This window comes from Pogonomyrmex barbatus, unplaced genomic scaffold (genome assembly GCF_055798465.1).
Source record: "Pogonomyrmex barbatus isolate J1 unplaced genomic scaffold, ASM5579846v1 scaffold13, whole genome shotgun sequence".
Taxonomy (NCBI): Eukaryota; Metazoa; Arthropoda; class Insecta; order Hymenoptera; family Formicidae; genus Pogonomyrmex; species Pogonomyrmex barbatus.
Window position 1 is genome coordinate 4,403,873 of NW_028297109.1, and position 26,027 is coordinate 4,429,899.

At 37.6% G+C, this 26,027-nt stretch overlaps 1 protein-coding gene and 1 long non-coding RNA gene across 15 annotated transcripts in view; both read right to left on the minus strand.

Annotated features, from left to right (window-relative positions):
* LOC148937576 (uncharacterized) overlaps window positions 1-26,026 on the minus strand; it is a 27,195-nt gene extending 1,169 nt beyond the window's left edge. Inside the window, exons 1-2 of the long non-coding RNA XR_016138206.1 lie at window positions 10,783-26,026; window positions 1-10,262 (exon numbers count right to left, since the gene is read on the minus strand). The exon at window positions 1-10,262 is cut by the window's left edge and continues 1,169 nt beyond it. This is a non-coding gene — a long non-coding RNA (uncharacterized LOC148937576). The remainder of the gene's footprint in view (window positions 10,263-10,782) is intronic.
* LOC105426915 (phosphatase and actin regulator 2) overlaps window positions 1-26,027 on the minus strand; it is a 211,068-nt gene that overhangs the window by 103,312 nt on the left and 81,729 nt on the right. The gene's annotated exons all lie outside the window — the stretch shown is intronic.

Consider the following 26,027-nt stretch of genomic DNA (forward strand, 5'->3'; position numbering starts at 1 on the left):
CACCTGGTGGAAAGCACAAAGTTACATCGAGTAAAATATAGCCGAATCTTTTCCAAGCAGAAAATTCAGCGATTCGTGTAAAAAAAGAGAGATATAAACTGTTATTAAAAAAAAATTCGTTCTTTTTGTACGTTCGGCCAAATGGCAAAATTGATGGACGAGAAAATTAAAGTCATAAAACTAGAATGGAGAAACGCGAATAAATTTTTTAAATGATCCTGACAGACTGTGTGCACATGCACATTTTATTGCGAAAGAACCGCCGACATGCAAATGCAATGTAGACATCATGGAATTAATCATGGTTTCATGTTCGGCCGCGGCCGGTCACTCGGCTACCACTAATTATCTTCGCTATCATTGGCCATACTTGCTTGCAATTGTTCGTCACAACACATTAGCGGAAGTTGCGGCGTCCACGGAGAGGGACGCAGACGGAGAATCGATGTGATACGTGCCGGATAGGAAACGGGACCGCGTTTTATGCCACGTATGTGAGCTCGGCAAATACGTGACCATCGGCCGATACTCCTCGTTTACATGGCGTTAATTAATCCCATGTAGTTTATACACGCATTTCGGATCCGAACGCAACCGATGACAATTCGCGTGCCATATAGAATATGTGACGTGTCAGTACGTTTGCTAAATTAGTGTATATTGTTCCGTAAGCACAACGGCACAAAATTGTATCAGAGGTGAGTTTCGTCCAATCATTCGCTTTCTACCTTACTAATTAACTCGTACCAATGGCAAGAGAAGCTACAGCTAGTCAAACAATGTTAAATTTGAATTTAGAGCAAACTTGCTGTGTCCGAAAGAGCGAAATATTCGATACTGTTGTACACGCAGGAATTTTTCACAGTGAATTTGTAATCCGTGTCCGTGAACCAAACGTTGACTAATAAGCTGGTTGGATTGTGAATGTACAATTTGGACTTTGACATACATGCAAAAAGCAGGAAACCATTTCCGTGGCAGACGGGAAGATTGCGATGCGAAGTTGCACGCGAAGTCTACACTGGTACACTAATATCGGTGATTGTCAGGGCTGATTAAACACGGACCTTCACTACTGTACGCCCCTGGCGTGCGCCACTAGAAGGTTAAAATAACTCGATTCCGAATAAATTGCGTGCGTAATATTTACCTGAAAATTATTTCTATATCGAATTCAAGCAATTAATAAACAGAACAAAAAATACATTAAATGTCATAAAAAAAGATTGTGAATTTTGCGAAATTTGTGTACCATTTAGTAAAATAAATTTTATTAAAATTTGCTTGCAATAATTTTCTGCCTGTTGTAATGAAAATAAATACAGGAAAATTGTAACTCTATATATATATATATATATATATAGTTATATATAAATATGTATCTTTAAGATAAAAATCTCGAATAAAGACTCGAAGATGGGAAAGAATATTTCTTCGATAACAAAGAATCGTACATGAAAAATGTATGAATATATTTATCTTTCTTAATATTTTATTCGATAAATTCTCTCGATCATAACAAGGAAAAATGTCTTCTATTTACAGCTCCGAGAGAAAATGGCGCCAAAAAGAACGACAAAGAAAGACAATAATATATTTCGTTATTGCGATTCAATTAAGACTTATTGGATTTTAAAAATAAGAAAGTAAAATTTAAGAAGTGCCTCTCCAATTATAAACACCTTATGCAGAAAAAATCAATAAAAAAAAACGATATTCATAACTAGTAGATTTCTATTTCATGATATGAATTTAATCAAAATCAACAAACTCTCTATAATATACGTTTTATATTTTGATACAATTTATGTTCTTTTTTTATATCTTTCCAAAAATGTATTGTAAAATTAACATATAATACATTTAAATGCCATCACAAATCATGTGGCAATACAAAATAAGTTCGATTTTGTCCTTAATTAAATTATGATTATTATAACAAGTCATATATTAAAATAAAAACAAAATGTTATAATCGCGATAAAATGTCGTACAATAATATTAACATTACAAAGAAGTAATGAATAAAAATAATATTAATTGGAGTATAAATTTTGATAATGTTTTTGATGCAAAATCCAACCAGTATAATTTGCTTAATAACGCAATCGTCTGTACTACACGCACGCAATTTCATCGTATAATTGGCTCTCACTAATATATATAATCAGTTTTTATCAAACGCTTAAGATTAATCAGCATTATCGATAATACAATTTTGTGATAATGATACGATAAGTTTGTACGATAATTTCTCGTAATACATAAATTGTCCATTCTCTTTTATTTCAAGATGAAATTCAAATTACATTCACAGAAAAGAATAAACAAAATTTTAAAAGTTCTAAAATCTGTAAAATGATACAAACGTAAAAATACTCTTATCGTTATCTTCCTTCAATCAAAACTATATCTAGAAATTCGATCACGTTCGAATAGAATAAAAGTTTAATTTTAACATCATTCCGATAATATAAATGCCACAATTACATTCGATTACGAACTATTTCTGTTTCAATTATTTGAAACAGGAATAGTGGTTTCTACATAGAATTAACCGAGTTACACACGCGGCATGATGTAATAAGTTTTCGAAATTAATATATTTCACGATATCGTTTCTAAAGTTAGCAAATATCGAAGTTCTCGCTGCCCGCAGAAGCTGATTTAACTCGAAATTATTTGTAATTTGTTTCGAATTTGGCTTACAACCGCTTCCAAGGAACTCCGCGCGTTCATTAACGAAGCGCTGCGCGTTAATTTTAGCATGATTTTCTATTTTTCTTCGAGCTTGCACTGTAGAACGAGTCAACAGAATTTACATAAGTGCATTACGATCGCCAGTCAGATGCACTTTCATTCCTGCAATTAGGTTCGCTACGAGAACGACAGTTTGTGCAACTCGCAATTAAAGGAATGTCCGTTGTTTTGTTAATATCAAGCTCTCAATTTGCAGCATAAAATTTATAATGAGAGAATAAACATGACAATAAGATGCGACGAATAACAGAAAACATGCATGAAGTGCCGCCAATTCAAAAAATCTGCTTGACGAAGAAAAGATTTATAATTTATAAACTTTATTCTCACTAATTTAAGTAGCCGCGAAAGTTTCTTTGTCACAGAATGTTAGCGAAATAATAGTATTTTTTATATTTACAATATTTACGATATCGACCATTTTCATACTATTCATATTGGCATATTAAAATTTTAAATACATGCAACGTATGTTTCGTTGTAATGATACCGCAAAATTTATTCGCAGCTTTATTACAAAATGTTAAAAAAGCCGGATTTTCCCAGTTTTTAACAAGTTAAAAAGCACATATAACAGATTACCAAGTTTGCAATAAAAAAAAAATGGCCATGGATGAACGATCATTGTTAAAAATATTCTGTATGTTGCGATAAAGTAACCTTGCACGAAGAGTTAAATCATACAATCTCAAATCTAGCAAGCTACCTTTCATTCGCTTAATTTTTCATAAATTCGGAATTAATTTTGCCTTAGAAAAAACAGTTGAATAATGAAAAAAATTCGTGCGCAAAGGAAAGTTTAATCTGGCAATTTCGGAATATCTGGAGGTGCGCAAGCATAAGAAATAAGAAAAAGGATTTCTTTTATAAGATTATATCAAATAAAATGTTAGGAGAGAAAAAATGATTGGCATCATTCGTCAATCGACAGAATCACGCGCAAAAGAATACGTATAAATGTGACTCGTGCAAGCGGATCGATCGCGTGGATAAACGATCGGGGTATTCGTTATAGTTTCTGTGCCTTAGAAAAGGACGATAATGTACGAATCATGGGTATTGCTGGTGGAATGTGGAAAAACTATTAAGTTCCATCGATGTGGAAAAAGATCGGATAAATTCCGGAACAAAGCCGGACTAGTCGAGCGACCAGTTTTGAATTGCCCCTCTTTCCTTGTCGAGAAAAAAAATAAAGATTGATATTTGGATAAAACAGATAAAAAACTGCTTAACGATAACTACGTGATAGTATGATATCAAAGATAAATTGCGACGTGTAGATCGTTATATTTTGTTTGACAGGAAAATACATGCGATGAATACATTGTTCGTATGGTTCAATCGAAGATAGATACCGAGACAAAAAATGCCAGAAGAAATAAAAGAAACGATGTTGAAGTAATGAAGGTACCTAATGAAGGTAGATAATGAAAGACCTATCTGATTCTATCTAAAGAGAGAAATACGCCGATAGCGGAGATGGAAAGAAAAGAACATAAATTACCGCGGAATCGAGCAAGTCTTACTCGCTGCCGAATCCTATTCGGTATGCAACGCGGAAGAAACGCGATGGTTTTTTTATCCTTCGAGGGCAACCCGAAGTAAATCAAGGATGGAAACGGTGATTTACATCGGTGAGAACGCGACGTCACGGTTCACTACGACGATTTACTGGATTTAACGGCGTAAGGCCGGAAATGTCTTCGAGGTTGGACACTTTGACTTTCCTACGAGTTAAAATGGGAAAACCGATCATCCCATCGATCGATGTTAAACTTGAAGCCAAGACGGATTAGTCGACATTTATCGATCAAGCAATTTCGGGCACACGTTGGATAAAACATTTGAAGTGCTTATTACAGCGTATTAATATCACAAAATGAGGGTAACGTCGATCAAGTTTACAATATTCCATTTAGGATTACGTTGAGCTCATGTTTATTTTATAAACCATCACACCGGATATGTCTATTAATCAAATTAATATTAATCGTGTTCTTCTACAACGGATAAATATTTTTATACATAATTCAACGAGACGTATTGTTTTATATTTTCATGAAAATTATGTCATTGTAAAATTCAGAATCTAATAGATGCTAAAATATGTATTGAGATTGTTAACCAAGGAAATATTGAATATTTTATAAAATTAAGTTTTAAACATTAAACTTTTCTTTTAATAAATTCTTAATTTATAAGAATTTATAAGAATAAATTAAGTAAATAAATTATGAGAAATCTGTAAAGCAACGTAGCTCGAAGTAATTTCGACTCTTGTTCTATCTGGATCTGATTAGAGAAAATTTTCAAGAAGGACCAATCAGCGGATGGAAAGAGGCATAGGAATTGCGAGCGTTTTAGCAGGCCAATCTTTTCTAAATCGAACTGCAATTGAATCTGCATAATCCACGTAACTTTCGCAGCTTCGAAGCACATTTCTCGCGCAATCCGCGAACGATCCGTCGATCGCTATTCATTGTTGCCTCGTTCGGAAATAACTGGTTGAACCATTGAATGGTGGGAAAAATATAGAAATAGCAAAGAGTGCGAAGAGGTATGCCTTCCTTTCATTCGTCATAAAAAAGCCGGTCAGCGAGGCGCCACTCGATTCTTCCTACCTTCGATGATTGAATAGAAGCGATTGCTTCTGTATAAAATGCAAGTAGTAATTAATTTCCCCGACACAATGTTCAATTTTTGTATTTTAAAGATATGTCAAATTGAACTGCGAAAAAAATTGAAATATACGTTGTGATCACTTTGTCGAATTTTTTTTCAATTTCTGCCGCGAGTTAATTTTTCATTTCAAAGTCTATCATATGTTGTAAAATATTTCTACATTAATTTTATAAAATAAAACCACGTTTGATTTTTCTCTCTGATTTAACGATCTTATATTTCAGAATTTATTGAGAATTCCAAATTTTATGTTACTTTTACAAATTCTTCGTGTGAATCAAAATGCCAAGATATTGTAAGAGAATAAAAGTTGATTTCGGAGCAAAAGAATAAAAATAAATTGAAATTGTGCGGACAGAGATATAGCCAATGGAACCCGCAGCCTTTCGGCTTTTTACGGATTTTATGGATAAGCTCACCGAGAGAAAGAAGGTGAAGTGCCTCAAGTCGCTTAAATTATATAAATATTTTATACCAAGTTACATTCCGCATTATAAAGCTTGCGCAAGGAATCAAACCGATAGGTCGATATACTCGCTACGCGTTTCGGATCGATGAATATCGAATTGCCTCGCGGTCGTTAGATAATGCGTGGAATCCATCCATCCATCGAATCCAGGTCGCAGTTCGCCGACCTACCTACATCCTGGCGATGACGTAAGATTCATGACGCACGTGGAGCATCCTCGAGAATGCAAAACTAATCGATCATCGTTACGCGTCGAAACAAATATGTTACAAAATATTTCTAAAAATTATGAAAATATTATGAAAATAAATTATGAAAATAAATTTTCATGACTTTATCCCGTCGAAAATATCCTTTATCGATCCAAAAATATTTTTGTATCTACACGCGATCGCACATTATCTTCACGTAAAATATTTATAGATTAGAAGCACGCGTGCACGAGTGCGATACATCTTTCGATTTATCTCTCGAATGACTTCGTGTAAAAATGACGTAAAAAATTTCAAAGTTGCAAACAAGAAAGGTCCTAAGTATCCTTAATTCAACACGAGACTCACAAAGAATTTAATAAAAAAAAAAAAAAAAAGAAAGAATGGAAGCACGCAAAGACGCATTAAACAAGACGCGACATGATCGAAAAGTACATAGCTTTATACCGCAAAGTCGACACGATAGCACATTAGAGACATCCTTTGATCTATTCTGAGATTTGCATACGGGCTCGCCGGTAAAACATGCGTGCGTTCCTTTGCCGCCACATATGTATTTGCGTATGTCTTCAGCCACCCCCGCATGTTACGAACGTCGCGATACGGGACGTGGAATACGTTCGTTGAACTTTGACCCGGAAACGGCGCGACCGCTTTGCGCTTGGCCTTCGACAACAAGTCGACGAGGTAGGTACATGTACACGGCACATCGTCGACAAGACAGGACGAAAGAAAGACTTCTTTTTGGCCGGAAAGCGCCCATCGCTGCTCCTCGAGCATTCTCGCGATTCTAACAACTCCCTGCCGAATTTCCCAACATTTTCGCTCAGAGACGCGTGCTTCTCGAAACTGATTCTGATTAAATACGGAAACCGGAAAGTAAGAAATTTTCTCTCAAAAATGCACGGGATCAAATTTAATTATTTTTTTCTGAAACGATCTAATTGAGTTGACATATTTAAGTCCGTCCAATTCAATTGCGTCTCTCTGTTGCCATTGTAAACGGAAATGGAATCCAACTATCCACAGATAGTTAGAATCGTTAGTTCGAGGTTAGTTAACACTATTCGAAGATTGATTATCGGAAAGCCGACACACGTATACCCACGATATAGCAGTCATTGTAATAGCCCACAGTGAGATAACAGTGTGAGAGAACGCGGGAGAATATTCGACCGAACGGGGGATGAGAGAAGGAGAATATTTCGCCAACTAAAATTCCTGAGATATCATACGATCCGCAATGGCATCCCTATGACTGTCTATTAGGGGAGGCAAGAGCTTTATGCGTAATCCGTAATTCAATGCTTGTGTGACCGTACTACTGTTAAACTACGCCAATGTTCCTCATTTCGCGCACGAATCGAGTACAAATATCAAGCCACAGTTAACAACCCGACATAAATTGTTTGTTGAAAATAGGTACAACTGTCAAAATCTATTTTCTCTGCTAGTGATGATTGATAATAATTCGGAATAATGTCATTTCTCTAGTTTATCATTTCGATACAAAGGTCTAAAATTATAATTTCATATATCACTGTAAATCAACGATTGTAAATCAACTCTTACTGATTAAATTTCTATCAATGTTCAACGATTTATTACGTCAATTTTACATCTTGCATCCTGAAAATTCTATAAAAATAGCAGCACTATTTTTGAAATCAAGTATTATAATCTAAAAAATGATCTATAAAAATGTCTTTCATACATATAATATCCAATAATTTTTAACAAATAACATTGAATCAGTGCATTATTTTTAATTCATGATTTAATTCTGCATTTGATTTTTAATCAACAGATATATCGAAAAATTATCAATATTATTATCAATTTTAAAATTTGCCATACCAAAATGAATTTGAAATACCAAAAGCAATATTTTAAAAACTAAAACAGTCATTCTTTTTTTTACTTTTTAATATAATTTATAACTTTTAATATAATTTAATGGTATATTCATGATTTTTACATTATATAGTTAGATGATATTTTGTGACATTCTGTTCTCATGATTCATTTGTTATAGATACTTGAACAATCTTGTTATATTTTAATAACTCCATTATCTACTTTTACTGCACGTCTCTCTTTGACAAAGTACTTTATGTTTGTGCTCGAGAACAATGCGTAGCTTCGAAAGTAACTCCATTAGAACTCACGACGATCTCGAAAGTCTTTCTAATCGAGTATCACATAAAGCATCGTTACCGGAAAAAACGCACGAAGCAAAGAACTCTTCCGATTCCGCTGCGGAATAAGCATAGCGTGTTAATCACATCGGCTGTCTTCAAAACAGATATTCCGATCTAAGGCTAGATTGAGAACACGAAAGATTTGAAAACTGGATAAGCGATAAGATAAATCTAATTGATCGCAAAATGATATAAAGAAAATCTTGCTTAAAAACAATCGTTGATTTCTACATAGCAACAAATAAATTTATAATTTATAAAAAAAAAGTATAAAATTAAAATTAATAATATTGTCAACTTCTGATTATTGCCAATCATCAATAACAATAAATCTTGAACAATAAATCATTTATAAAACTCAATATTGTCTTTCGTAATTTGTAATTCAAAAAATGCAAATATTTCATGCAATGTAATTTTTCTGCAACAATGAAACATTGTTTTTATAGCAAAAATTCGACAAATTATGAGAAATATTCTGCGATACAACACATGTGTATATTTTGATAGGGTAGCCATATGACAATTCTGTTAGAAAATTTTAATAGTAGTTCGATGAGCGATTATTTTAGCGACACCGACAGAAAGGGGTGAGCGGAACTCCATTTACAGACCCTTAGATCTTGAAAGCATTGATTGCAAAATTAGGTCACGCCACTGAATCGTGTATAACCCCTGGCGTACATGTAAAATGTAGCGACGTTGAAGGAGAGAAAATTGACAAAGCGCGAATATATTATTATAGTCCGAAGTGAAGTCCATAAAGACGCAAATTAAAATAGCACGATAATCAACATCCGATAATTCGATATATCCTTAATGCCTCTGTATTCGATCAAACCATAATGAATACGTTTTAATGCAATTACATGCAAGATAAAAGAGAAAAAAGTAAACTTCCATCGAGGCTGTGACGCAAATCCGGATTTTACGCAAAAATATAAAATCCTGCCTGTTTTGTTGATAAAATAAAAGGTAGTGCATTTATGGCACCAGGATAATAAAATTTTATGTCTGTACACAGTAATTTAGACAAAATTCCTTGCGCGCAAATACTTGCATTTCTTGTTCACGACACCGGTCACGCAGCATACCGCTTAAGTCACACATTTACATACAAATTAACACAATGAAAACCAGTGAGCGACACTTAATTTATTACTTCTTTTTAGGAAAAAAAAAAAATCTATATTCAATATATTTATAAAAAAAACAATTGTTGCTTAATTGCTAACTATATATATTTTGTATGTGTTTTTCGTTATTTCCGATCCGATTAATTCGATCTGAAAATGTGAGCGGAGGATAATTAAAGAAGAAGTAAAATGAAGAGTAACTTTTACCATCATGCATCTTATAATATTAGACAAATTTTTCAGTATTACAAACCAAGCTCTATATGCACAAGCAAGCGTGTCATACGAGAGCGTGATTCAAATTCAGAATATTCAGATCGATAACCGCGAGCGCGCCATATTGCATCGCACGCTAATCCGAGCGTGTAAACGTGTTGGCACGCCGCATGCCACGCCGTGTTACGACGCACGATAATTTCGCATTACGGAATCAATAAATCCGCTCGGAATCGAGTTGAGGAGACTTGAAAAGCTCGCCGCTACGCCATCGCTCGCGATCTAGCGATGGAACGAAGTGTCGCGAGACAAGATCTCGCCGTTAGCGAGCCGACTCAACGGCGACTCTCGGTTATCGTTTTATGGGCTGCTCGTTAGACTAAATGGAGTCGTTCGGAGTTATTGGCCGGATCACCCGGCCGCTCTCTCATGTTGGCACTTCACCCACGAGATGAAGTACCCAGGGCTCCAGCAAGTCGGCTCGTCGCCGTGCTCCTCCTTTCGGCCGTCCGGAAAGCTCTCCACTTGGAAATCGATCGAGCCTTTCGCGCGATATTCTCTTCTTTGCTCTAACTGTCTGACGAGCCTAAATCGGTGATTAAATGCTTTCACTAAATTCACCCGCATCTACATCATCAATTTTTTTTTTTTTATATAGACGAAATGTTGAACGTCGCGAAACATCCATCAATTCCATCTGAATAAATTCATCATGAATCTCCCTAAACCGGTACTAAAAGCAGATCTTTCAAGGAAAATAAAGAAAGAAGATAAATATATACATTATATAAATCAAATAGGCAACATTCCAACGGAAGAGACTCGAAATCAAAAGCGGACAGCATTTTTTTATATATATCGCATTTTTTCTAAATATTCATGTAATGTTCATGCACAAGTACGAAGCGAAAAAACGCGATCGAAAATCGCGGGAGATTCCCATGAAGGTAATGAGTGGAGAAAAGATACCGCGGAAAATAGGAGGGAGAACACGAGGAAGGTGACCGACAATGCTGCAACCGCATCTGCAGTCCATCGGCAGCGTCAATAAAATAAGATTAACAGAGCCTCGGTTATACCGTACCGCACGGCAAATGGTAGCACACCTTTTCGTCGTCGCCGCATAAAACACCACTGCAGCATCAAACATCACACTCCACTGGACTGCGATTGGTCGAGAGGTCACCGACTTCGAGGCACGTATTACTGGTCTGTCGTCGTCGTTGTCGTTGTCATCGCACGTTTCCCGGCAGCATGCGTCCTCGTCCACGCTGCACGACGGCGCATCCTCGCTCGATCAAGGATCAAGGATCGGTGCACTCGTGGGATATCCCGGGGATTAATTTTCGCGGATGTGCTCGCCGAGCACGTACCGGTGGTATAATCGCGTGAGAAATCGCGAATGGGTTCCCGCGCGTGAAAAGTATCAATACATTGATCCCTCGGCTGTATTACAGCGGGAAAGGAATCACCAGAAACGTCGCAATAATGCCTCGTAAATGCCTCGTTACGACGATAATATTATATTCGCGTCGGATAGTTTTTTTTAAAAGTTCGTGCCTAATAAATTTTTTCAAAGTTGTAATAATGTATATTTTTGCAATTGTAAAGTATGAAAAAGTTGCTTCACTCAATATCTCGTATCGTTATTATTGTCAGCCCAGGTGACGCTATATTAAACAATGGTTAAGACATTGATAGTTACGTTTCAGCATGGAAAGAGATTTGTGACGATCGCAAAATGCTCTCAACACGTTTTGTGTGCTCGATATTTCAGCACGTGTTCGGAGAACGTCCGTGCAACGTAAACAAGTAGCTTATCAACGGGATGCAGCGACGATGACCAAAGCCTGATAAGAAACGCGAATCTGTCCGAACACACCTTGTACAAGGGATGAAATATCACGGCCGCGATAATAAACGAGAATTGCGAGATTGCAACGTTGTAAAACAATGTAGTTTCGCGTGACATAACCGGATACCTGCAAAAATGTTTACCTAGTAAACAAATGTTAAAAAACAAATCTCAATAAAAATAAAAACTTACAATTTTATTCCGCGTGTATTTTCCTTTGACATTCCTTTAATAATTTATAAAAAGTTTAAATCGTTTCGTATTATCTCAAAACGCGGCTACCAATAGCGAAAGCAACTGCGTGAGATTCGTTATTTTATTCCGTGAATGCTGTTCTCAGTTGTCACCGCTTAAACGATTTTGACGAAATATTTCGTTTCGATCGTTTTCTACGCAAAATCGCTCATTGTGGGAAGAAGCAAAAAAAAAAAAACGCAAGAAATGCAAGAAATTCTCCGACGGTAGTATCCGGGTGGGGTACCTAGTGACCTCAGCTACAGTGCTACGTTGGGTCGCCGGGTCACGCGGATACCCGGGTCGACGCATGGCGCTCGGTCAAGACACTCTTCCGCGATATCTTAGTCCGAATCCGAGGCGTCCGAGGGAACCGGTATCCGGGAACTAGCGATCGTCGGCAGCATCGTCGCCGAGCCGGGGAAAAGTTAACGTGACCCACTTTGAGCTTCTGGCTAGACGACACCGCGTGCCCTTTATGTTCTTTTTACCGCGGGGAAATGAAATCCCCGCGCGCAAGTTTTCGAGAGTCGCGCTCGCACACGCAGGCGGGAGGGAAAAGGTCAAATGGTCCCGTAGGAAATTTACGTTGCACGTACGTGACCCGCAGCACGCGGTAATTACGCGCAAGACCTGGGAGATTCGGCTTTGAATCTCTCGTGTCTGGACTCACACGCCGATGGCGTGTTAACAGTTAGCACCACCGCGAAGGCGCGATCTCGCTTCTCTCCCGAGGAGAGCGAGCTCGAGTGAGAAGACAACGCGACGTGTCACTTCACGGACAGTGTACCACGAGTGCACGATCCAGCATGGCGCGATACGTGTTTCGGCGTCGATCTCTCGATGCACCACTCGACGATACGATACGAGAATCGTCTCGCGCGCGAGGACTCGTCGCGGAATGGCGACGTGGCGACGATCGGCGAACGCGAACTCGCGCCACACCGCGCTTTCAAGCACCGCGGCGATTTGATCGGGAGAGCAACACCACCGCGAGTTTTACCAGGTCGGAGTAAAGTTACGCGGCGCGTTGGGGGTCGGCTGGTGACTGACTCTCTCCGGGCGTCGCGACGCCGACGCCACCTTTGCGCGCTGCCTTCCCCCCATCGGGCGAGCTCGACCCCCTCGACGAACCGGCGGCCGGCTCTCCACCCCCCCCCCCGTGCTGGCCCTCTCCCGCAGCTGCAACCACCGCCGATTATACCGACCCGCCACCACCACGGGTCCGTATACCTATCCGCGACCATGCACCTGGCGTGCGAGCCCTCGAAGGTGGCTGACCGATGATTCTACGCGAGCTCAATACTCCTTCGAGAATCGTTCCGCGAGCGATAAATTTCTACCACCGCCACGATTTACTCCGATTCGTTACTCCTGAATGAAGGGAAAAAACCTGCAAATCCAGTAACGCATTCTTGCAGAAAAATCCCGCCCGAAGAATCGGAATCGTGAAAATGTCTCAAGGAGATTTAAACAAGTGGATTTAAACGGAGCTTCACTTATCCGAACGTTAGTTTTACTCGTTCAAGCAGCCTTTTTCTTTAGCGTTACATTTTATCGTGCCTGATTACACACACACTGAACCTTTTAATAAGCACCGTAAACGAAGAGGAAGGATTGCGTTTTCCAGAGGAATTAAACTTTTTCTAGAATTTATACGATATTGATTAAACTTGTAACGCGAAAGTACGAGATTTTTATCTACAGAAAGGTTTCTCCAGCAAAGATGATTGGTTTGGCTCTTTCCATTTCAAGTACTTTCCCTCGCGAAGGTTTGATTCAAATGACCTACTTATTGCAGGCGAGTATTTAAAGAGCCTCACGGATATTCGTGACACTGATCTCCGAGCTGAGAAATTAATTGCAAGTTATCTCGTTAACCTCATGAATTTACGATCGCTGCTCGTCAAATATCTAAAGATGCAGCGATAGATAGACAACCGTTGATTTTCCGACCGAAATAGATTAACACGTGCACATGTCTGCGCGAACCGCTCGATATCAACTCTCATCTCTTGTCAATATCAACATGAATACGCACTATGAGACAATATGTTTCATTCCAACGACAGTGCGACCTATGATTATGCACTCTCGCTTCTACTAAATTATTGTCTGGTTGTCATACAGATTGGTAGAAGGCGCAATTATATGTATTAAATTCAACTTCGATTGAATATTAAATATTATGCGGTCAACAAGAAACAAAAATAAAAACTGTGATAAAAAAAAAGGGAAAAAAAATTTCGATTAGAATTCATGAATATAAAATATTGTAGAAATTGTAAAACTGGGGAAGAGATAAAATTGTTTCCGCAAACAGCAGGATCATTTTCGCTCGCGGCTCTTGCAAAAAACACGAAGCCGTCGGAGTTTAATAATCACAGAGGCGTACCGGTAGGTAGGGAAATTCGAGTGCGTGTGAAGCCAAGATCAAAGACTATCATGGCGCGCGAATGCGCCTTCCTGGCGACATTAACTCTCAATTAGGAAAGCCGCAATAGGAAAGGCGACAAACGCTGCAGACAGCCGGAGAGTCGAAAGGAAACACTTCTGCGCGAGTTCAGACATCTAAGTTAATAGTTTCTTGTGTAACGGAAGCGGCTAACAGAGACTAACGTTTCAAATATGCAAAAATATAAAAAATTTGAAAAGTTCGGCGATTACACCCTTTAATTATCACCCGCACATTTTTCATTGAACTATAAAATTCATAAAATTATAAATTCATAAAATATGCTGCTTATATTAAAAATAAAAATATAAATTCAACAATGATACAAGTTAAAAATTTTTTTGAATCTATACTATAAAATACGTTTAATATTTAATATATAGTTTGAAATACATAATAAAAGAAACTACACAATTTTTAGACTACTCACATAACATTCCTCTGAGATTAGTGAAGATTTACAAGACATTCTCGTAATTTTTCTTTGTAATACGTACCTAAAACAAAAAAAAACAAAAAAAAAATTAAAAAAACAATTAAAACTGCGTTAAAAATTTATATCTAAAGTTAAAGATATCTCCGATAAATTCTATCCACGACAAAATGCGAGATCTATTTTGAATCAGAATTGAATTAGAAGCGTTTCGGTGTCGCTGAGATAAGAAATCTTTATTAGGAAGATATCACGGGGATATTTCAGGGACGAAAACACGTCGATAATTCAACACGGTCGTCGTCATCCGTACGACTACTTCGTCACATCGGTGACGTGGTGTTACATGTAAATATGACATGCACGAGCCGAACGGGGGAATAACGTGTGACGCTATCCGTCCCGATCGCCTACATGTCCTTTTATATTTAAACGACAAGTGGCTGACTCGCACTCCCACGACGATAGTCGTTTTCAAAGAGATCGCGCCTCGCCTGGACAACGCGCGTGCAAACATACTTATGGCTGATCCATACACGGGGGGGAGGGAGGGACGGGGTGCTATACGGGGTGCATGCAGACTCGGTCGACATATCGATTTCCAATTTTCCGTCTATGTACCAATGCGCGCGCAAAACCGCTAAGTTTATCGCGCCGATGGCGCACGTCGAAGAAACGACGTAATCCAGGGGTTCTTAACCTTCGCGCCGCCGGGTGTAAATCTGTCACAATTGCCCGCACAAACGTAAATTATTCGTTCAGATTTGTGTGTGAGCTTTATTCAAATTAAGCTTGGCGAGAAATGTAATCGCCGAAATATGCAATTACTGCATCGAAATGATATGGCATATGTTATTACACATTTCCTCGATTGCCCTGGCTTCAGAGTAAGATTGCTTTGATGTCAATAAATATCGTTAATTAATATGATTTATTGGAAAATAATTGCATAAAAATTTATTAGAAATATAAATTAAATTTGATTGGATTATACACTTCCAAGTTATAATAATCCTGTCCAAGTTTATTAGAAATATCTAAGTTAAGATTATTACAATTATTTTTACTTTCTCACTTAGAATAAGTCAACTTTCACTATAAACTCAATTATAATATCATTACGAGAACGAAGAAATAGCATTCTTTAATAATTAATAATTTTGATATCTTTAGCAGTTTAATAATTTAAAAAAAAAAAAACTTTAATATCGAGTTGAATCTCAAGGGAAAATTATGTATCCAAATGCTCTCATAAATTTTTCAATTATGATCAATTTGTTGGATGCACTTTTGAGCGCGCTTCTGTATATATGCACATTTCTAAAACTTCGTCAAAGAAAGTTTCGACGAAATTCGTTTCCGACAACGTGCACGATACCGGTGCCAGATAAACTGACTCGTCTTTACGAATACGAGAAGAAAACGGAACTACCGGTGTCGCGACATCAGTCTTCTGGAGTCGTGGCTAAACTTCTTGCGGAGTTCACAAAAGTCAGTTGGGTTAGTCGCCCGCTTGGAAGTTTCGTCTTCCTTGGAAGATCTCACGCAACAGTGCCAAAGTTTGCCGTTCATTGCGGTTGAAATATACGAGACGTTCTCAGAAATATTTGAGAAAGAGCGCGTGCAATCGACAGTTATTACAGACCCGGGGAGATAACGGGAAGGGAATTATCGATCCAGCATACGAAAACCTTTTCGGTCTTCTCGTAAAAGATTACAATGGGCCGAGAACATTTCGCCAGTCTGCTCGAAGAATTTCGACCGCGACCCCGACATTCTGTTTCGAACGAGACGCAGACTCTCGCCCAGACGGACGGAATGAATGATACATTCGCCACCATCTTTCATTCCGCGCTACCCATTTCACACCGTTGCCCGCCATCATTTACCCCGGGTCTTTTTACGAAAAAATATTTACGCGGAGAAGCGCGCCGACGACTCCGGGGAGATGCCTCGAGGAACGTCGTCATTCCGATGGACATTTGCCACGAGCGCACGTCGCGCCTGGATATTTCCAAGACTGCAATTTTATGTCGCGACAAGAATATTCCTCTCTCAAGCTGATATAAAGCGGCTCGAAAGACAGTTTTTCGATCTCTCAAAACTACCTCTGCCTGACGTAATCTTATCTTATACGGTCATTCATCTGTCGGTGTCGTCTTGTCAAAGCCTTTGAGAAAGAAAGGGCTTTGAAACTTAACGTCGTACGCCTCGCGTGCGCGACTTACGTGCACTCGACCAGTACCTGAAGTGACACGTGGCGACGAGAGAGAGAGAGAGAGAGAGAGAGAGAGAGAGAAAACGACGCAGACGTTTTCACAGACTTACCACGTGTACGTGTTTTCGGAGCGTACGTTGCGGCCACTTGAACGATCCCCCGCGAACGATCAAGCGCGCAAAGTTAGTAAGACTTCTAGAATTACATCAAAGCACTCGGCACAGCCGCGGGAGTTCGTCGACCTCTCAGGCAGTACGATACACAGACGATAGAAAATTCACGAGGAATTTCGCGAGCCCCGAACGCTCTGCCAAAGACGCCCTGCAATTTTCTCGCTCGCATTCCGCGAATTGTTGTACTTCACCACGCCGAATTTCCCATTCAGTCCTGCGGTACACGCGAAGAACGCTTTCGAGAAAACGCAACGTCAATTATTATTCGAGAGAGAGAGAGAGAGAGAGAGAGAGAGAGAGAGAGAACATTTTATTTCTGTCCGTTCTGTATTGTCGGAATGGATCTGATCGATCCATCGATGTCAATCCATCCCCGATTCTATCGAGATGACGGATTCGCTTGTCACACGCATCGCGAATTTTCCATACGGCCGCACGCACGAAATACTTTCCCGCAGAACCGCGATCGATATTTCCATCGGGTTGACGCGTTTCCTGTGTCGCGTGCATCACGAAGGGTTGAAACTAGCCGCGCGCATCATTTTTTTTCCTCTCCTTTTGAATCGTACCAGAGACGAAGTTTTCGCGGAATCGCAATCCATCAATCTACATTTTTCCGAATATATAGCTGATCACTCCTTTTTCAATCGAATATACTGCTCTATTACATATATTGAATGCCACGTATACTATTCAATCGATTTTTCCGTGTAAAAAACTGAGTTTTGAAGTTGGTTCTTTATCGTATTTGGAAATTGAAGTACGGTTTACACAGGCAAAACTAGTAACGCTCAACGTTCAATGGTATCTTACGCTTTCCATCGATCGCAATCTACGAAATGGAACGACAACGGATGACGAGGGACAAAACGAGAAATGACAAAACGCAAAACTTAGATGTAGGATCTTGCGAAAAACCGGTTCCAGGGCCGACTTTGCAAGGGAACTTGACGTCATAAAACAGAAGCGGCATGTAGTCGGAGTTTGTCGAGGGACGAGATATAGAAATCCGGAACAACTTTGAATACGCACATCCTATCTGTCCACCGCAGAACTTTTGGGAACAGCATAGTAAGGGCTGAGAACGCGAAAACTTTTTCCGTCCACCCGGTAGGCCGCGTCGAAACTTCGTATTAAAATATGACATAGTATCGCTGAGTTCTTGTCGGACATCTCGAGATCTATTTCTTCCGCCAGAATAAACGATATGAAAAATATATGCGAGTGATACTAGTTTATGACCACATTATAAATCATCGCTCAGAAAAAAAAGTCGTACCAGCAACTAGAAATTTATACACAAATAGCGCCTCAACTATGTGTAATATGAATAATCAACATCATCATCGATCATGTGACAGAAGAAAATATAGTAATGTTAATCATTTATAGTAAATCGTTAGATTAACATTGTGTACCGTTGTTGTCAATATGTATTTTTTCTAACTAGTAAACTAGTCTCAATGATATTGTAGCATTATACTTACTTCACAAACATGCTTGTCTAACTGAAAAAATGTAATGTTACATTTTATTTAATTTTGTGAAATTTATATAAGTACGTAATTACAGTTGAGTCGTTATTTTACTATCAATTAATAATTTACATATATTGTTACCGTGACTATATTTTTATTGCATTCAATACTACTTTCTTACTTGTTACTTTGAAAAACCTAGTTGCAGGTACTTAAATTTCATAATTGTCATAAAGTTATAGTTGCCAGATCTATTTTGTTTTCTCTCAGTGATCCCGTATTCATTCTTTTGATAATCCTGACAACGAAATCGTTCCTTCAGAATTTCTCTGTAATCCCTATAAAGCATAGCAAACATGTGTAACATCCATTCGTTGGTCTCGCGAGGAATATATCGCCTGATCCTACTTTTTTAAAAAATTTATCAGCCCTTTGTCATGTTCCAAATATTGTTCGTATATATTTCAAATTCTGCCAAACTTTGTCACGCGATTTTTCATCGTTGAGGAATCGCCGTGAGTAGCATGAAGCGCCGAAGAGAAGGAGGCAAGAGGAGAATATACGTCGCCCGATTGAAAATTCAAATGCTCTTGCTAGACAGATCTCTTTTATAGAGAGTCCGTCGTCGCGCTCGCAGCAAGTACGCTGAAAGGGTTAAATCGGTGTCGACGTTAAGTGAATCTTCCTGCCATTATCGTTGCGATTGAATTTTCCACTTTATCCTTAAAACCACCCCTGTACACCCGTTACATTAATGGACCCTGAAAAGAAAGTCTCGCGAGCCAAACTCCATTTTCTGACCGCAACTTTCATCACGCGAAATTTGCGCGCCTCATTTTTCTTTCCTCGATATCTTTCACCTCGGACTAGAGATAGTAAAATTAATATTACATATTCTTTTTTTAAATTTAAAATTATATTTCGTCTACTAACTAAGTATAATGCAAGATGTAGAAAGATCATTTCTTCGCTTATAACAATATGGCACTTCGAGTGAAATTAAAGTCGCGGCACGATATCGACATTTTTCTACACGTCAAACAAATCAAAACCAATCTTGTAAGCCAGAAAATAATGGTCACACGTGTACCAATTGCAGTGCATCTATATTTCGACGAATATACATCGATATCTTGATATTGATTCCCCATAACTCTTCCACAAAATCACTTTGACGAATGGTTGCCGATAATTTAGCCGATAACACGCAGCAGATCTCACAGCCGTGAAAATTCAAAATTTATATTCATAAAAGTTCGCCATACGTCACATCCAATGCCGGGGAAAAAAAAAAAAAAAAAAAAAGAAAAAAGAAAAAACAAGATAAATCGTTGTTAATTCTAAAATTAAGTGACCTGCAAATAAATTTTCGCTAGTTACGACATTATTGTTTCGATGGTGCGATGAGATTAGCGCGGAATCGTGATGCAGATATATGAGATTAAGATCCGATATATACCGAATTTACTAACGGGAGGAATTGCGGGAAACGCTAACGTGCTCGAACACGTCGGAGAGGGTGAATTTCGTCGTCAACGTAAGGCAACTTCACGACGGCCCTGCGTCAATATCGATCCGCGAGTAGTCGTTCTCTTTCTCACTGTCTCCGCATCTCTCTCTTTCCTTCCCGCTGTCTCGTCGTCTCTTTGCACGCCTATGTGTTACGGAAACTATACAACGACTACATAGTACGTTGGGAAAACGCCGAGCCTTTCCCCAGTGAAATATGCACATTAGTACGTCTCTTGTTTTTCAATGTTTGAATTATTAAATGTGTGTCTCGCTTGTGTGTCTCCGTTCTTTTTACGGCGTCCAACGAGAGACGAAATTCTTTTCACGATCGTTTAACATGAAAGATTTGATATTTTAATTCAAGGCATCGATTTTTCTAATTATGCTTTTTAAACGAATTACTATATAATCTAAAAATCAATAATTAAATAAAAAAAAATCATTAGGAGAATTATAAATGGAAAATATCTACATTGACTTATGTTTAAGAAATTCTGCGATTCTTTTTTTTTTATGATGTGACAATTGTTGAAATGAAACTAGAGGAAATGAGAACGGAAAATAAGAAACGTCCGCAAACAGACGAATGACCTGCAGTCGCGTTAAATAACAAGCGATCGAACAGATTGAATCCAGACGCGATTCTTGCTACGACTATCGACCGTACGGTGATATTAGCCATGGTTGTGAGTTGTCGGCTCGGCTCGACTCGGAAATGAAAAAATATATTACCCGCCACGGAGCAGAAACATCCGACTGAACGAATGGGGCTCTATTTTTCTTTTTTTTTTTTAGTATCCCTCGTCGCCCGAAATAAAAATCAATTTACGCGAGTTCTTTACGTATTTTTTTAGTTTCAATTCCCCTGTTAAAAAAAAATTTTGATCCGACAAAACCTCCGATCCGACAAAGACTCTGCTGCTGTAATGTAGATTTCAGTTAACCTCAATCAATAAAACCAATAAAACCATATAAACCATATAAATCGAAACGACATTAAAATTCACAATGCTACACATGCTTTACAATCGTCTTCCAATCGTATTCCATCGTATTCCAATCGTATGTAATAATTGTGATTGATTTGTGAATGATTTATTTACATAAAGGCAATTAATAAAACGTTCAAATGGCTCTGTTGGGATATCAAGGATATCATATGAGTAGACTCGTGTTGTCAGACAACGGAATAAGTTTTGTCTAGACAGAGTGTGAGAACGTGATTATGGCGATTAGTGATTCGTGGCTTCGTCGCCAATTTGAATCCTTTCGACGAGGCACGGACGGCTTCAAAGAGGGAACGGGACGAGAAACGAGGGTTCATAGGCTCTCGTCGTGATATTCGCGGAGACATATCGATCGCCGTTTGCGTCTATGCTTTTTGCGAGACAAACGAGAAACAGCGCGTAATACCGAGCGGCCGTTCGTGTACACGCTTCGCTCTTTGTTTGCTCGCCTTTCGTTCGTCGCCTTTGTCACGAACGCGTAATTCGCACCCTAGCGCACCCTCCCAGCGTCTTCCAGTGTTTAGTGACGAAGAAAATTCCAAAAAAATCTAGCACGACACCGTCGCCGGAAGCAGACGTCGTGTTTGCAAAAGCTTTTTGATGTTGCGTCACGAATTTTGCTCGAGGCTCCCTCCTCGCTCGCAAATCGTGTGATTCGGAAATATTTAATTCGATTAGCACGAAACAGAAGAAAGAAAAATCTTCCATGCACAATATGCAAGAATTTGTGGTACAAGAGACGGGAGAGGAGTGTCAATTATTTGTCAAAATAAATATTTGTTAAAGAGTTGGGAGAGCAAGTGTTGAAACGCAAATACAGAAATATCGGAAATCAAATCGAAACGCATGTGAAAGACTTACAAAGAATCTTTCCGTTTATATTTCTGTCATAGCTCGGAGTTCATTGCCGTGAATAAAACATCGCGCGAAAACGAGGTCAATTTCGTGAGAATTATTGCGGATTTATCTTTCTCACGGTTTTTCGCCTTTCGTTCAATAAATCTGCGCAACGAGGATAAACTTCGATCGATAATATTTACACGGGCCGACACACGCGTACGGTTAAGCCAAGAAAACTACTTGAACAACGTGCAAACAGTATGAGATGAGGGGACCATCCGCCGAACATTAATTCCACGGATCCGTCATTATTCAGCGTTCCCGGTAAATCCCTCGATACATTATCGAGCGTGCATGATACACGAGTGTATTACATACGACCGTCCCTAATCCCGATCCTTTGAGGGTTATATCCTTCAAGGATCTATAAGTCATCAGGTAAAGGATTTAATGGGAATGTGAACGTGCAATGAACGTGAATAGGAATCGAAGACTATCAGCTAGCACTTTTATCCCTCATCCGAGTCTGTATATAAAAATAACAAATCGTTTACGTTTAATATTTAATTTGTATATTTAATTTGTACATAAAATTACGCATATAAATATAATTCTGCATTTTTTCTGCATTTCATTTAAAATAAATTAATATAAAAATTTAATTAAGCTTAATATAAATATAAAGTAATATAAAATTTAATTTAATATAAATTAATATAAAAATTTAATATAAAAATTACATCTTTTTTATTTCATGTTCCAGAAATCATATTGACAGCGATAGAAAATGTTAAAATTATGTTTTTAAATTTAAAAAAATATTTTCAATGTTTTCATTATACAAGAATATATAAGAATTTGTTGAAATGAAAAATTTGTCAGTTTCGCAGTAAATACTTGATCATCAATATAAACATATTTAACGCATACGACGATAAGAACGAGAATAGTTGGACGAAGAAACATCGATTTCTTGAGGAAGGAAAAAGAAAAGGATCGTTAAAGTTTAGATTAGAACATCTCGTAAAAGTCGAAGTAACGAGTCGGCATTGATTTCGCGCCGTTTCGCGCTCTCTCTCCCCATGCTCCCCTCGAATTAACGATCCGCCGTCGAGACAGCTGGCCCTTAACTCTGGCCACGGAACAACTTGTCACCGGTAACAGGTGCTAGAAGCTTATTGCACCGGTCTTAATACCGGTTCGCAAGCACATCGTGGTTAGAAACGCGGCGCGTCGCGACGTCGTTGATTTTTCGCGCGCGAGAAATATACGCCCGATGGCGCGCCCGCGCCAGTACCACTGAAATATTACCCCCGCTGCAGAAAAATATCTTTGAAAGCATGGTTTCGCACTTCCCTTTGAAGTAGGTAAGTCATCACAGGAAATAGTGTGCCGCGCCGGCGGTCGCGGAGAAAAAGATAGGAAGCTTGAATACAGAAGAGATACAAAAATGTATTTTCCTACGGTACCCCTGCGTCGAATAAAAACATCGCGCCGTGTGTAAAGAAGCATGAAATTATTATCGTATTTCTCTAGTGGGTATTACGTTACAAATCTGAATAATAATAATAATAATAATAAACTTTTCAAAACATCGTGTTTTGCAAGCATATACGTGCAAGAGTTAACAAATATACGAGCTGTAATTTAAATGTATCATAGAGAATCTCTTTTCATTAATCAAGTTTATTATATATAAAATCTAAAATTCTTTTTAAAAACTTTATTGATTTTATTTAATTTCACTCCTACATAAGATAAATAAAAAATTATATTTCCTCAAAAAAGACGCTAATAAGTGAATAATTAGCATTATGCTGATAATTAATAACTTTAATAATTTTAGTAAAAAAATTTTATTATGTTAAGAAATTGCTAATATAGAGAAATTAAATTGTTTAAATCATGATAGATAACTCTATTAAAATTGTCAATAAATATCTATGTACAAATTGGGATGTACATTTTTATAAAATCATTCAAAATTTATATTTTTTACGATAAAGAGTCAATGTCAGCTTTTGATCATGTTAAGATCTGAAAGTTCAGACTTCTGCAAAGTCTATAGTTAGAAATAGCCGCGAAAACTTCGTAACATCGTATTACTAATAACGTACTTTTTACGGTTTCAGTTTAAACCAATGGAGAAACCTGATAACTTTGTGTTCAAACAATACATCAATTATGTGGCGTTATAAGGAATTGGATTGTTTGCGAAAATCTAATTTATTTTATATCCCTTCTCCAAATTAAAATGTGGAAAAAAATAGATACATAATATTTATGTAATAAATTATATTTTTAGTTAAAATAAAAATTTATTAAATAATTATGATAACTGATTGTTTTTAATAATTCCATATTTATATTTTATCAAAATAATATATATAATTTTTTAGCAAACTTTAAAATTTTAAACAAATACCGTTAATTGACAAAAAATTAGATTTTATCCCAAAATATAATTTTAAGAAAATTTAGAACAATAAGCAAATTCTATATTACGAATTAAGAGATATCGTATTATCGTATTGGTTTCTTCTATTTTAAATCCACGTATCATTATTTATTCCGCAGAGTGTCAGCCAATTTACTTTAAAAATAGTCGGATGTGCGACTTTACGAAAATGTGCAAAATCCAGGTCATAATCCATATTTTGTTCCGTGAATTATTAAATAATAATAGTAAACGTGATACCATAAGCTTCATAAAAGAAATTGAATCCTAAAAGATAAAATATAGAAAAAAATTATTAACTCCCTCTGAAGATTCAACTGTGAGACTTTTTTAAAAAAATCTGTTATTTATTTTTCAAAGACAGAGGATAAATCACAAATTTATTAATATAACATTATTATACACTGTATAAGATTACTGTAAAATTTCCTTAAGATTCTTCTTAAGATCCCTACGATTCTTACATTGTTACTGCTGTAAAAGATATTCAAAAAATTATAGGACGCATTATATCATCTACTTGGTATCAGTATTATCTTAAATTTATAATTTTAATCAATTCCTGCAAGGCAAGATATCAGCAAAAGGATAAGGGCGCGGACTTTACGAGAAATTTAGTCGTCATAGCACGATGCACCACGATTATACTTGGTAACCTATTAATGTTACTTCCGTACGTAACGTCTTGTAATTAGGTCGTCGCTTATGCATACACAGTTGTGTTTTAAGCGCTTACCGCGATAAGAGCTCATTATGCGACAAGCTATAAGGCTTTTTTCAAAGGGGAATAATATTTTTCTCCTGTCGTCTATAATTTATTATCTATATTAGCCGAGAGTATTAAAAACGCATCGATAAAAACTCAGAAATTTCTGTTGAAAAACGCATATTACGAATATTATATTAAAAGGCTAAGTTTGAAGCAAAATACTCGAAGAGAGTAGGAAGTTATAAAAACTAAAATTGAATTTCCTCAATAAATGTCTTCGTATATCATTGTTTATTCGTAGATCAATTGACGCAGGTTGAGATGGGCGTATCTGTCGATACGTAGATTTCGTTCCACGAGTGATATTACGCGAATTCATATGTAAGACACCACGATCAAAATACGCGATTTCTATTACATAACAAAAACGAGATGAAAACGGAAATAGTATGATTTATTTGCTCCGTTTGCGTGCGAAAGCAATGTCGATATACGGCAATTCCCACGTGCATCTACCCAAATTGGCTTGTCTGTCGCACGATAGAATCTAACCCTCCCAAATAGCACAATCGAATATCGTTTACGTCATCTCGTATATAGTCGCCTCGCATATATCCCCAGCGACATTTTATTCTTAGCACTCCTCATTTTTACCAAGCAAATTACATATTCCTGTCGATGGAGAAGAAAGAGACCAAGGTTTCGTATCGAAACAATATTCCCCTGCGTTATCGATTTAACAATTTGAGAAAATAAGTAAATAAGGAACTGAAGTGCTATGACAAAAATCAGAAGTCACGAAATTCGAGGAACGATAGCTGGTCGTTTTTTCTGTCGTTTTCATTCGAGTTTCTCCAGTCCACGCGCATAAATTCACACCCCCATGACGATCGCCAGTGCCGGAACCATGCAAACTCGCGTTATAGTCGCGCAACAACAAGGGGCGACTAACATCAAGACAGGAAACTTGCAAACCCGG